This window comes from Abramis brama (genome assembly GCF_963993115.1).
Source record: "Abramis brama genome assembly, chromosome: 7".
Lineage (NCBI taxonomy): Eukaryota > Metazoa > Chordata > Actinopteri > Cypriniformes > Leuciscidae > Abramis > Abramis brama.
This window is the reverse complement of record NC_139969.1, coordinates 24,637,392-24,648,704: the sequence shown is the minus strand read 5'-3', so window position 1 is coordinate 24,648,704 and position 11,313 is coordinate 24,637,392.

Genomic DNA, 11,313 nt, shown 5'->3' with positions numbered 1-11,313 from the left:
CGCGCTTAAAACACGCGACTAGTCCATTATGACACCGCACACATCTCACATCAGCAGCAGCTGTGAACCTTTTGTATTGACGCAGACATGATAAAGTGCTATACTCAAACCAACGGTGCTAACATCTATTAACTCTTTTCAACCGATTATTATTTTTAATTGACACGAACAGGCGAAGTGTTAATAGTTCTAGGCGAAATGGTTTATTCCGTTTAAAGTTTAAGGGGTCAAAGTTTACATTGAAGGGAAAGCTCGGCTGCACGTGCACACGGTGACGATTATATATAGCCTATCCAGTATGTATAATAATTAATCCATTTTATATTGGCATAGTTTTATATTTTCATGTTCACATTTGTATTACTTTTTATTAATTCATATGCATTTTATATGAATTGTTAATTTAATTATGAATATTAATGTAATTAATAACCATGAAGCTTACATACATATTTAAATATACAGTCATCAGACCAGTATGCTGACATGTTTAAATTTGAAATTGTACATGATGCACACTCCTCTCTTTTATTTTGTTATATTGCTATTTTTTCAGATCTAAACTGAAATTAGTTGTAATTTTCAAGTTTATAAATTTACTTCTTCGTGTGGCTTGGGTATGTATTTGAAAATACGTTATGGGTTCAGAACACTCAAAGAGAAATAACTTGGCGTTGGGAAGTTTAATTCAGCCTGTCTCAGAGTGCAATGAGGGGTTAAATATTTTATCACAGTAAGGGGAGTGGCTTATCCAATCTGCGTTACTGGCCCCTCCCCCTCTTTCTTTCCCCAGTAAACCATGAGGTTCAAAGTCTGATGACTCCAAGTTACCATGTCTCTGCTGTGGTATTATGCAATATTCAAGTAAAGTACTCTCATTTTGTTATAGTTGAGACATTTTTTAACACGGATTTTAGCTTCAACAGCCATAGAAAATCAAAAATGGAAATGCTGTTTTTTTTTTTTTTCATTTAAATCGAGTGCAAACTTTAGCTGAATATGTGTCTAAACAATGTCAGAGCACAGTAAATCATCACACAAAGCCATTTACAGATTTCTGTTTTATTATAAAAAGTACATTTTCAGCAGATGTATTTTTCATCATATTTGTGCTGAGTACATTCAGAATGAACATACAGAATGACTTGAAATTCCCTTGAGCCTTAAGACAAGAAGCTTTGTTTTCGTGTTTTTGTGTAGACACCTCTGCCATCACACGTAGAAATAGGTCACTTCACCTTCCATTCACTAGTGTGTATGCCTCCTGCCTGCTTGCATCTCTCGTCTTTGCAGTCAGAGCGGGTTTCTCTCCAACCCAGCGCAGCAGGCCAAACGTGAGCAGAGCAGGGCTTGATGTTCAAACACCTGCCGACTGCTGAGGAGCTTTATTTTTCAAATCTGTAACTCTGGAGCTGAGCTGAGCTTCTCAGTGGTGTGTGTGTGTGTGTGTGTGTGTGTGTGCGTGCATGCGTGCTGCGTGTTTGCACCTCAAGTGTTTTTTGCAGCATCTATGTAGCCTTCAGCGAAATGTTTTGCTTTATGGCAAGACAATTATTTTTGTCACTCATTGATCCTTCAACACAATGTTAGTCATTCTCTCAAGTCGATTATTTTTTTGCCACTCATAATCACAGCATCAGAACACAAATGCAGAGTTTGGTGCTCTTTGAATGCAATTTTCAGTACAAATCTTTCATTTAAAAGTTGCAACACAAATAACACAGAAATAATCTTTAAAAACAAAAACAAGGTCCCAAACAGCACTTGCTTTTGCTTAGATTCATATTCGCCCTATATATATTTTTTCCAAATCTAATATTTATGTTCGGGACAGCAGCCTCCTCATGCTGAGAGCTGATAAGCCTGAGGCAACTTACTGATCAGAGGGATTGTGGATCCTCTAGAATCAGCAGGGGTCAGAATATCATTATAATAAAGCAGCTGTAGTAGTACAGCAGACCAGTGTTCTAGCATATAGGCTACCAGGGACCAGAATCCACAGCATTGTCATCACGCATTTATACACTCTGGCAACAGATGACACACTTGGCTCCCCTGAATTTTCCCTCTCCTCCGTGTTGGCCAATTCGGTGAATCAGCGTTTGATTGATTCTCGTCACCCAGCGTTTGTGTGCTGAAAGAGAAATGATCTCCGTCCTTGGGCTGTAACAAACCTGACATCAGATAAGTGTCTTTTCATTTTCAAAGCGAAGGAAGGCGGCTTGATTAGTCGTTTGTGAACGGAGCTGCTGTCAGTACATTGGGATATTTTAGTGCCTTGCTGTAAAACAAAACAGCCGGCTGTATATTTAACAGCCTTTAAACAGTTTTGAAGAGGTTACGTATAGGTTATCATACATTCTATGTACTGAACAAAAAGGACTTCATCAAACTATGGATAAGGGGTCGACCGATGTAAATTGTTTGATGACTGGTATACAGGCCTGCCTACTAATGTTTAGGGTGACCAATGAAAGAACAAAGGGTAACACTTTATTTTACAGTGTTCTTGTTACATATGTTACATGTACTTACCATAGTGTAACAGCAAGTTATGCATAATTACATGGCAACTAACCCTCAACCAAATCCTACCCTAACCCTATAGCAAGTAAATGTAGTTGCTCAGTACTTAAAGCTGCAGTCCGTAACTTTTTGGAGTAAAAAAAATGTCCTAAATAATTGTTTGAGCAAGTACATAACCAGCCATAACTAGCTCAATTCAAAACGGTAAGCTTGTAATGAAGTGGTACTGGTGGATTTCCGCGGGAAATTCAAGCATGTTTTTGCGTCATTACATCACATCTGTACACATAAAGAAGGTGTATCGGCTAGTAGGCTATATTGTGAGTGAGGATGTTGGAGGTGGAGATTTATTGCCTTTTCTCACAGCACTTGATATAATTAAACTTATCAATTTGATGGTGGATCCAGAAAGGTTCAAACGACAATCACCAGTGACAACTGGAGATTCACCTGTTGCAAAATGCAAAAGACTTAAAAAAAGAGACTGCAACTGGGCCCATGCGAAAACAAGGATAATATCGGAAGGGTATTAAGTGTAGTCGTAATGTTGTTAACATTAACAATTTGAGAACAAAGTATAATTTGCACGGTTTGATAATGATAAGCGATCGTTAGATTTAATCAGCGCGATTTATTGCAGTGCTTTTTTTCCCCTTAGTTGGTCAGAACAAAAGTGGATGTTACTTACTTGTTCAGATGACATTTTCCGGTGAAAATACTTCCGAAAAGTAGAATCTGTAATTCCGAATGACAGTATCCAACCCGGCGCGGTGACTGACAGCCGCACATTCTCCTCAAAACATTGGATTCATCCGCGCTGTGACGTGCCGAGGCACAACCGACGTAAAGTTGATTGTACGCGAATAACTGCAATTGCAGATTTTGAACAGAGATGGCGACAAAGAGGAAAAACTACGGACTGCAGCTTTAAATATATAATTATACTGTAACCACACCTTAAAATAAAGTGTAACCGAACAAAGACATTAAACTACATTTGTGAATTTTGAATATATAATATATATAGATTTTTTTTTTAAAGTGTGCATTCTAATTATTTTGCTAACATTAAATTGCACTGCATATATTATGTATATTTGTGTGCATATAAACAAATATACTTAAAATACATACAATCATAAGAAACTCATTTATATAATTGTTTTAATTATTAGCCTACTGTTTAAAAGTTTGGTGTCAGTAATTTTTTTTTAAAGAAATTAATACTTTTTATTCAGCAAGCATAGAATAAAAAGTTTCAGTAAAGACATTTATAATATTACAAAATATTTCTATTTCAGATCAGTTCTGTCCTTTTGAACTTTCTATTAATCAAAAAATCCTGACAAAAATATTTATCAGCACAACATTTTCAAAATTGATAATAATAATAAATGTTTCTTGAGCAGCAAATCGTCATATTGGAGTGATATGTGAAGGACCATGTGACACTGAAGACTGGAGTAATGTGTCTTGCACAATATTACTGCACAATATTAAACAAACAGTTTTTACTGTATTTTTCATTAAATAAATGCAGCTTTGGTGAGCATAATCAAAACCATTAAAAAAATCTTACTGACCCTAACTTTTGAACTGTAGTGTAAAATACAATGATAGCAAATTAACATTTTGAACGCAAAACATCTATCCGTCTATTCCCCCATTGGCAAGACTGTCAGTGGATTTAGGAAATGTTACATGACACAAATAACAGCCAAGCATTTTACAGATAATCTCAAAATAGCCAAATAGCAGCCAATCAATTTGTCTATCAATAATAAGATCTATCAATTATTATAACATTTAAGCCATTTTTTCAGGGGTTCAAAAATAGCTGATTTCTTCAGCATCAATAGGTCCCTTTCATTTGCAAGCACAAGCACATTGCTTCATCATCAGAGTGGAGCTATCCTTAGTGACTGAGCTCTGAGTGTGTGTGTGTGTGTGTGTGTGTGTGTGTGTGTGTGTGTGTGTGTGTGTGTGTGTGTGTGTGTGTGTGTGTGTGTGTGTGTGTGTGTGTGTGTGTGTGTGTGCATGCATATGGAATGTGGTTCAACACATCTCTGGTTTTAACTAACCTGCACACTTTCATGCATGCTTTGATCCGGTAGGCAACGGTTCAAAAGGGAACGACAAACAGCGTTGTGTGGCAGTCAGAGACAGAGAAACACACCAAACAGTTCCCTGTGTTTAACAGGCTACCTCCTGTGACAGTGGCAGCGACAGAGAAGAGAAAAAACGGACTTTTTTCTCACTTTCTCTTTTTTCCCCCTTTTCCTTTCATTTTTTCTTGTTGGGCTCTGCAGAAAACCTCTGTAAATAATGTTTGTCACAAAAAAACATTTGATGTTTCTCAAAAGAGTAAAACGTGGAAATATCGTATTTGCAGCATGCATGGAAAATTACAGCTCTTTCATCAGTTTTCAGCTTGGACTTTTGTTGCCGTGATTTTAGGAGATTCTTCCTTCGCTCCACCTGCACACTCAACAGTTCCTGCATTCTTTACAGCGGAATTAGAAAATTCCTATTCATTTCGGTTGAATTTCTTTGTTCTACATTTATGTCTTCCTTGGATTAGGACAACGCATTAACAAATGTCGAGCTTCGAATGTTTTTCTTCTCTGCCAACCACAGTAGGTCTTAGCATTCTGGATTGAAAATGCCTGCCGTCTGGCAACACTGCCTGTGTAGAACTTGGCAGACATCCAGAACAAAAAGAATATTGAAAACCATAACTATTTCTGATATGATGAAACAACAGAGAAATATACTGCAATATTGTTCCAGGAGGAACCACACAGCTTCCCAGTCATTTCAATTAATTGATACAGTAATTCATATAAATGACAGGTCTGTGAAAATTCAGATCGAATGAAACGTCGAGGTTCGAAATGCATGACATTTTGTATTAACTTCCTATTCTCTGTTTTTGGTGGAGCATTAAACATTTACAGTCTTTCATTTTCCCTTCAGTGTTCCACAGAGGCCTGAATCCAGCAGCTCATCTTTGGTGGAGACATGAAAAAGAACATCATTTGAAAACATCGAGGCCTGAGAAGACAGCCAGCCACGGCTATGCACAAACTATCACAACCAAGATTATATATAACCGGACAATTTCAAATCTGAAATGTGTGGATTATGCAAAAATCACACTGCAAAAAAAAACATTTGAATTAATTAAAACCACAATACCATTAAAAAGTTTGAATTTGGTAAAATTGTTTTTGAAAGAAGTCATTCTCACCAAAGCTGCATTTTTTGATTAAAACCCCCCCCAATAAAAACAGTAATATTGTGAAAAATTCTATATATACATAGTTCAGGCATGAAACTCTAACCGAGCGCTGATTGTTTTTTTTCCAACGCTGTGGCATCAGCCAATCAGTACTTCCTAATCCACATTACCATATATCTCGTACCCTAGCCTGCAATCTCCCTGCTACGCGATTATCCTTCTTCCTCCCCAGCGCCACCTGCTACAGGGTTCTACCATTTTTCTGCAGCAGCCTGTCCTTTTTGTTTGTTATTTTAACTAAGCTGAACAAATTCTTGTATTTGCTCTGCAGCAGCGTATAGCAGATCTCGTCCGCCAAAATCAAGCTTATGCCAATAAATGCTGGTTGAAATGATCCACTCTGAGAGTGAACATAATTTAAAATATACCATTTTAATATAATTTAAAAAGCTATTTATTCCTGTGATATCACAGCTGAATTTTCAGCATCATTACTCCAGTCTTCAGTGACACATGATCCTTTAGAAAGCATTCTAATATACTGATTTGCTACTCAAGAAACATTTCTCAATGTAGAAAACCGTTGTTGCTGCTTTTATATATTTTTTTTTATAAAAATAAATATTTTTTTTGTAGAAACCGTGATACATTTGTTCAAGATTCTTTGATGAATAGAATGTTCAAAAGAACAGCATTTATTTGAAATAGAAATCTTTTGGAACATGTCTTTACTGTGACTTGATTAATGTAATGCATCCTTGCTGAACAAAAACATTAATAATAAAAACAAAAATTTAATGGTAGTACATGTAAATATAACAAGATAATATTTCATTATTTTGCTTCAAGTAAATTGAAGTTTTCAGATAATATATCTTGAATGTAGATTATTTTTCATTCCATACTGGCAATCTTTTTCTTTTTTTAAGAATAAATATAACAACTATAATATATTGATATAAAAAGATATATTCTCTATCTTATTATCTCACACAGTCTCCAGTAAAATGATCTTGTTTTAAATAATGTTTAGATATTTTCATGTGAAAACGTAAAAACAGTTTTTGGCAAAGTACTATTTTTAACCAGCTGTTTCTCTTTAAACATCAGAGGTTAGAAGCTACTATTTGTTGTCATCTCTGCTTTCCTCCATCTGACACTGATGGAAGACTGCAGAGAAAAGCGTGTTGAGTGATAACAGAGCAGGTTCAGGCTCACTAACCGTCAGCCATAAGGCAGATCCATGCCGTGTCTGTTTGTCATCGGATGCGTCCAGACTTTGGCTGAGCTCTGAAATGCTTCTCACCATCACCTTATTTCTCCCAAGCAAGCAAAGCCTAAACTTCAGGCCTGGGCTCAGTTCTGTCAGAACGCATCGGGATTAAAGGTGCCACGGCAAGCCGGGCTAGCAGAGGATTAAAGGCGACTTGAAGGGATGGTTTGCAAAGCGCAGACGAGAGGCAGTCAGCTACACCTCTGATTCTGCTCAGGGCTGTTTTGACTGCCAGTCAAGGATTTCAGGGCACTGAGAAAAAGTAAGGTGTTGGACAGCTTTGCCGGCAGCTCTAACTGGATTGGAAGGATCGGGCTGTGGATGACCTTTGGGTTACTTTAACAAGAAAAGCGTCAGCCCTTGCAGTCCTCTCCACTTCATCCCCGTACTCACTGGAGGTCTTGCAGGTTTCTATCAGCAAGTGTTGGAGCAACAGCTTAAGTATAAGTGACAAGGAGCAGCATGATACGTTCCACTATAAAGTCTAGAAGTGATATGAAATATCTCCTGCGATGGAAATATTAATTAACTGGTGTGACGTGTAACATATGGTGTTGCTTATTTATTAAAAATCTGTCTTAAAGAAGTATTAAAAGTCTAATTGAAAGGTTATATGGTCAAATCTCAGTGTTGGGCAGGATACTTAAAGGACAACTCCAGTGAAAAATGAACCTAGGGGTAATTAACACATGGTTACTGAGTCGATCGTTCCCTGGGATGCGTTTTCATGAAAATCGAATGTAAAGAGTTTTATCTTTAAAAACAGATTAGCTCATAACACTAGTAGATGGGGCACAGAGTAAGTAAAAGTAAATCGCTAGTTAATACCACTAACAAGGCTCAAAATAGCCTCACACTAACACGGTAGCATAATGAAGGTCCCTACATGCAAACCGAAGCATTGAGAACTTTGTAAGTGTACAGACAGTTTAATAAGAAGATACTTTATAAAGACAGTACATTACGCGTTTACAGACAGGATCCATCTTGGAAAACAGTCTCAACTAATCGAGTCACGAACGCCGTGCTAAGTGAACTTGTTGATAGGAATTACGTTTGTGAAATCTAACGTAGCACGGCGTTCGTAGCATGAAGGGCCCTTCATTATGCTACCGTGTTAGTGTGAGGCTATTTTGAGCCTTGTTAGTGGTATTAACTAGCGATTTACTTTTACTTACTCTGTGCCCCATATACTAGTGTTATGAGCTAATCTGTTTTTAAAGATAAAACTCTTTACATTCGATTTTCATGAAAACGCATCGCAAGGAACGATCGACTCAGTAACCATGTGTTAATTACCCCTAGGTTCATTTTTCACTGGAGTTGTCCTTTAAATAAATAAAAAACCTAGCAAAATAACTCATTTACAGAAATATTTTCCAAGCTAAACTGACAGGGATTCCTGCCCACAGAAACAATGTGGTTTAAAATTTGTGTGCACTGGTACTCTTGATAGTCTTTAAAAGTAAACCAAACCACTGCAAATTTACGAATTTAGAAAGCTGCAGATTCAGCTCGATGGTGTTTTAAGCCCCCAATGGCTCCTTAGAGGCAGCTAACCCTACCCTCAACCTTAAACCTACCCATCCCCTCGCTGCCTGGAAGGCGCCGTTGGGGGCATAAAACACCAAACACCGCAGATTCAGTGATTCAGATTGAATTGTGAAATGATTTAGTTAATTTTTCCAACCCGTTTGGCCAATTCATTGAAAGGAACCGACTCAAAAGAATGATTCAAATACGAACAATGCTAGTTTTTTCTTTTTTACATACGTACATTTTTCCTTCAAATATGTTAATTTAGTAGTACAAAGGTGCTTATTTATCATTGTACTTATGTAAAATAAGTACTTTTACTTGACTAATAATTTAGTAGGATAGCTGTACTTAAACTCAAGGACATTTGTGTACTTTGTACTACTTTTTACCACTGATGAATCCAACAAGAAATACATGATTTGGCCAGACAAACCTCATGATTTTAAAACTAGCAATGCTACCACCTCACTACTGAGAAAAGTAATTAAACTAAAAGGTTTACTATTTGTACTTTTACAGTACATTTGAAGCTTTTAATCCAAACGCTACTGTTCAAATCCTGCATCATATCATAGACTCCATGAAAAATCACCATTGCACCTTTGAGCGAAACACTTAACCCCTGGCTGCTCCAATGGGACTGTATTAAGCACACTGTACATCGCAGTGGAAAGAAATGTCAGATAAATGACAAATTAGCTAAATCAACCAACTAATTCAAACAACGTAGTGTCTTCCAAGCACAACCAGCAGTCCTAACCTGTTATATAGCACAGGGGGAAGAAATGATGAAGATGAGCAATTGGCAAGCAGACAGTAAATATCTGTTAAACAACTCTGGGCAGGATTGAGATAGAGGCCAAAACAGAGGGCAGGGAGGCATTGCTGACCCAACGCATGCCAGATGGCTGTAGCAGCACAGACTCTCTCTGCAGGGTTCTGGCCAATCCTGTGAGAGTTAGATGTATCATGAAAACTGATCTACGCACAAGCCAAGCCGTAGCGTTCTGTTCGACACCAATCTGTGAAACTTTCTTCACTGGCAGTCAGAGTGATAAAGCACAGGTGAGAAAAGAGCAAGACGTGCACATCTGGACCCACAACAGCTGGTCAGGCCCCAGCCCGAAAATGTTGTGATAGCAACACACGTGCTCTTGTGGTTTTCAGAGCGATGGATGGGCTCGGGCGCATGCTGCACGCTTAGCTCTTGAAGTGAGCTTGAAGTGTGAAAGTTGATTAGCAGCGAATACAACAGTCGCTCGTCTTGCTGACAGAAACAGAGTTTGTCCTCCTTGAGAGGATTTAGGCAAGCTTTTATTTGATCTCAGAGTCAGCCGCGGCTCAACGAGCCATTTGTTTAACAGAAAGATGCACTGCTATGTGTGTCAATGTGTCAGCTCTAAGCACACAAAACTGGCAACTGTTGATCTGGAATTCCCGTCGGTGTCAATCTTTCCAAGGATGAAACAAAACTGGCTGACTGAACTGCCTCTACAAGACGGTTTTATTTCATACTTTGACTTATCAGGCACAGAGTACTCAAAATCTACCTCTGAAATAGCAGTTGATTCTGTCTGATGTCTCAATTGCAATTTTCCCTGACACGACATGGTTAAACCAGTTGCCACGACTGGACGCATGGCTATTTAATTAGCAAATAAGTGCGTGAACTTCCTAAAAGCGATTGTTGTGCTGCATTATAAAAAAACATTTGAGTTGATCTTGCGAGGAACCGACAGATTGTTTCTCACGGAGAGCCCACGCTACATGCGAAATGCGTAGTGCTCGGTAAAAAAGCTGCAGCGGTGCAGATAATTGATCTGCTTATTTTGTTTTGTGCCGATAGGCCTCCATTTATTCCTCAGCGAAATTGTCGAAGGCAATTGGAGGGCAGATGGCATGCATACCGATCACCTCCGTGCGCTCTTAAACTCACAAAGCGAGCGTCCTACCCTGAACCGCACATATATCAATGCAGATGAAAATGCCCTGCTGGACTAATTATCACAGAATAATTAAAGATATGACCTGCATGGAGAGGGAAGAGGAGGGCTGCGAAAGGAAGGGGGGTCTTGTCTGAAGGTGGTCCTGATGATGGAGTAAACAAAGGCTCTGCGTGCAGCCCCCAGGAGATGATTATGTATCAAAAGGTCAGAGCTTATACGAGAGTGAAGAGGGAGGGGGAAGGGAGAGCGAGCGAGGCGAAGACAGAGAGCTAGAGATGGTCGAAACACAATTTCGAGGCCCTTTCAGAGTATTCAAATGTTTTAAGTGCAGCCACTTGACCATGAGGCCTGCAATGGCCTCGTCGAGGGCTTTCAGTAGCCACAACACATTTGTTGCACTAATAGCCTTGAGCTAACAATCGTAAGACCTCCCTTTCAACTTCAGATTGTTGCGCCTCTTTTGACCCTTTAACTAGAACTACAGCTGATCCGTCAACCCATCTGATTTGTAGCTAAAAGCCAAGGGTCTCCTGAAGAGAGGTCTGGGGACGGCACCGCCCAAGTTTTTAAGGAATTCAGCATTTCTGCCTTCAAAAGGGATAAAAACACAGAGCGCTCGCTCACCCCTGCTGAAAAATCCAGTATTGCTGGTCACCAGCATAAGGTATGTTTTGCATGCTGGATCCAGCATGGGTTGCTGGTTTGCTGGTCCCCAGTATGGGAAGCAGGAGTACTGGTGGACCAGCTACACAAGCTCAGTTTTGCTTGAGAACAGCATGACTATGCTG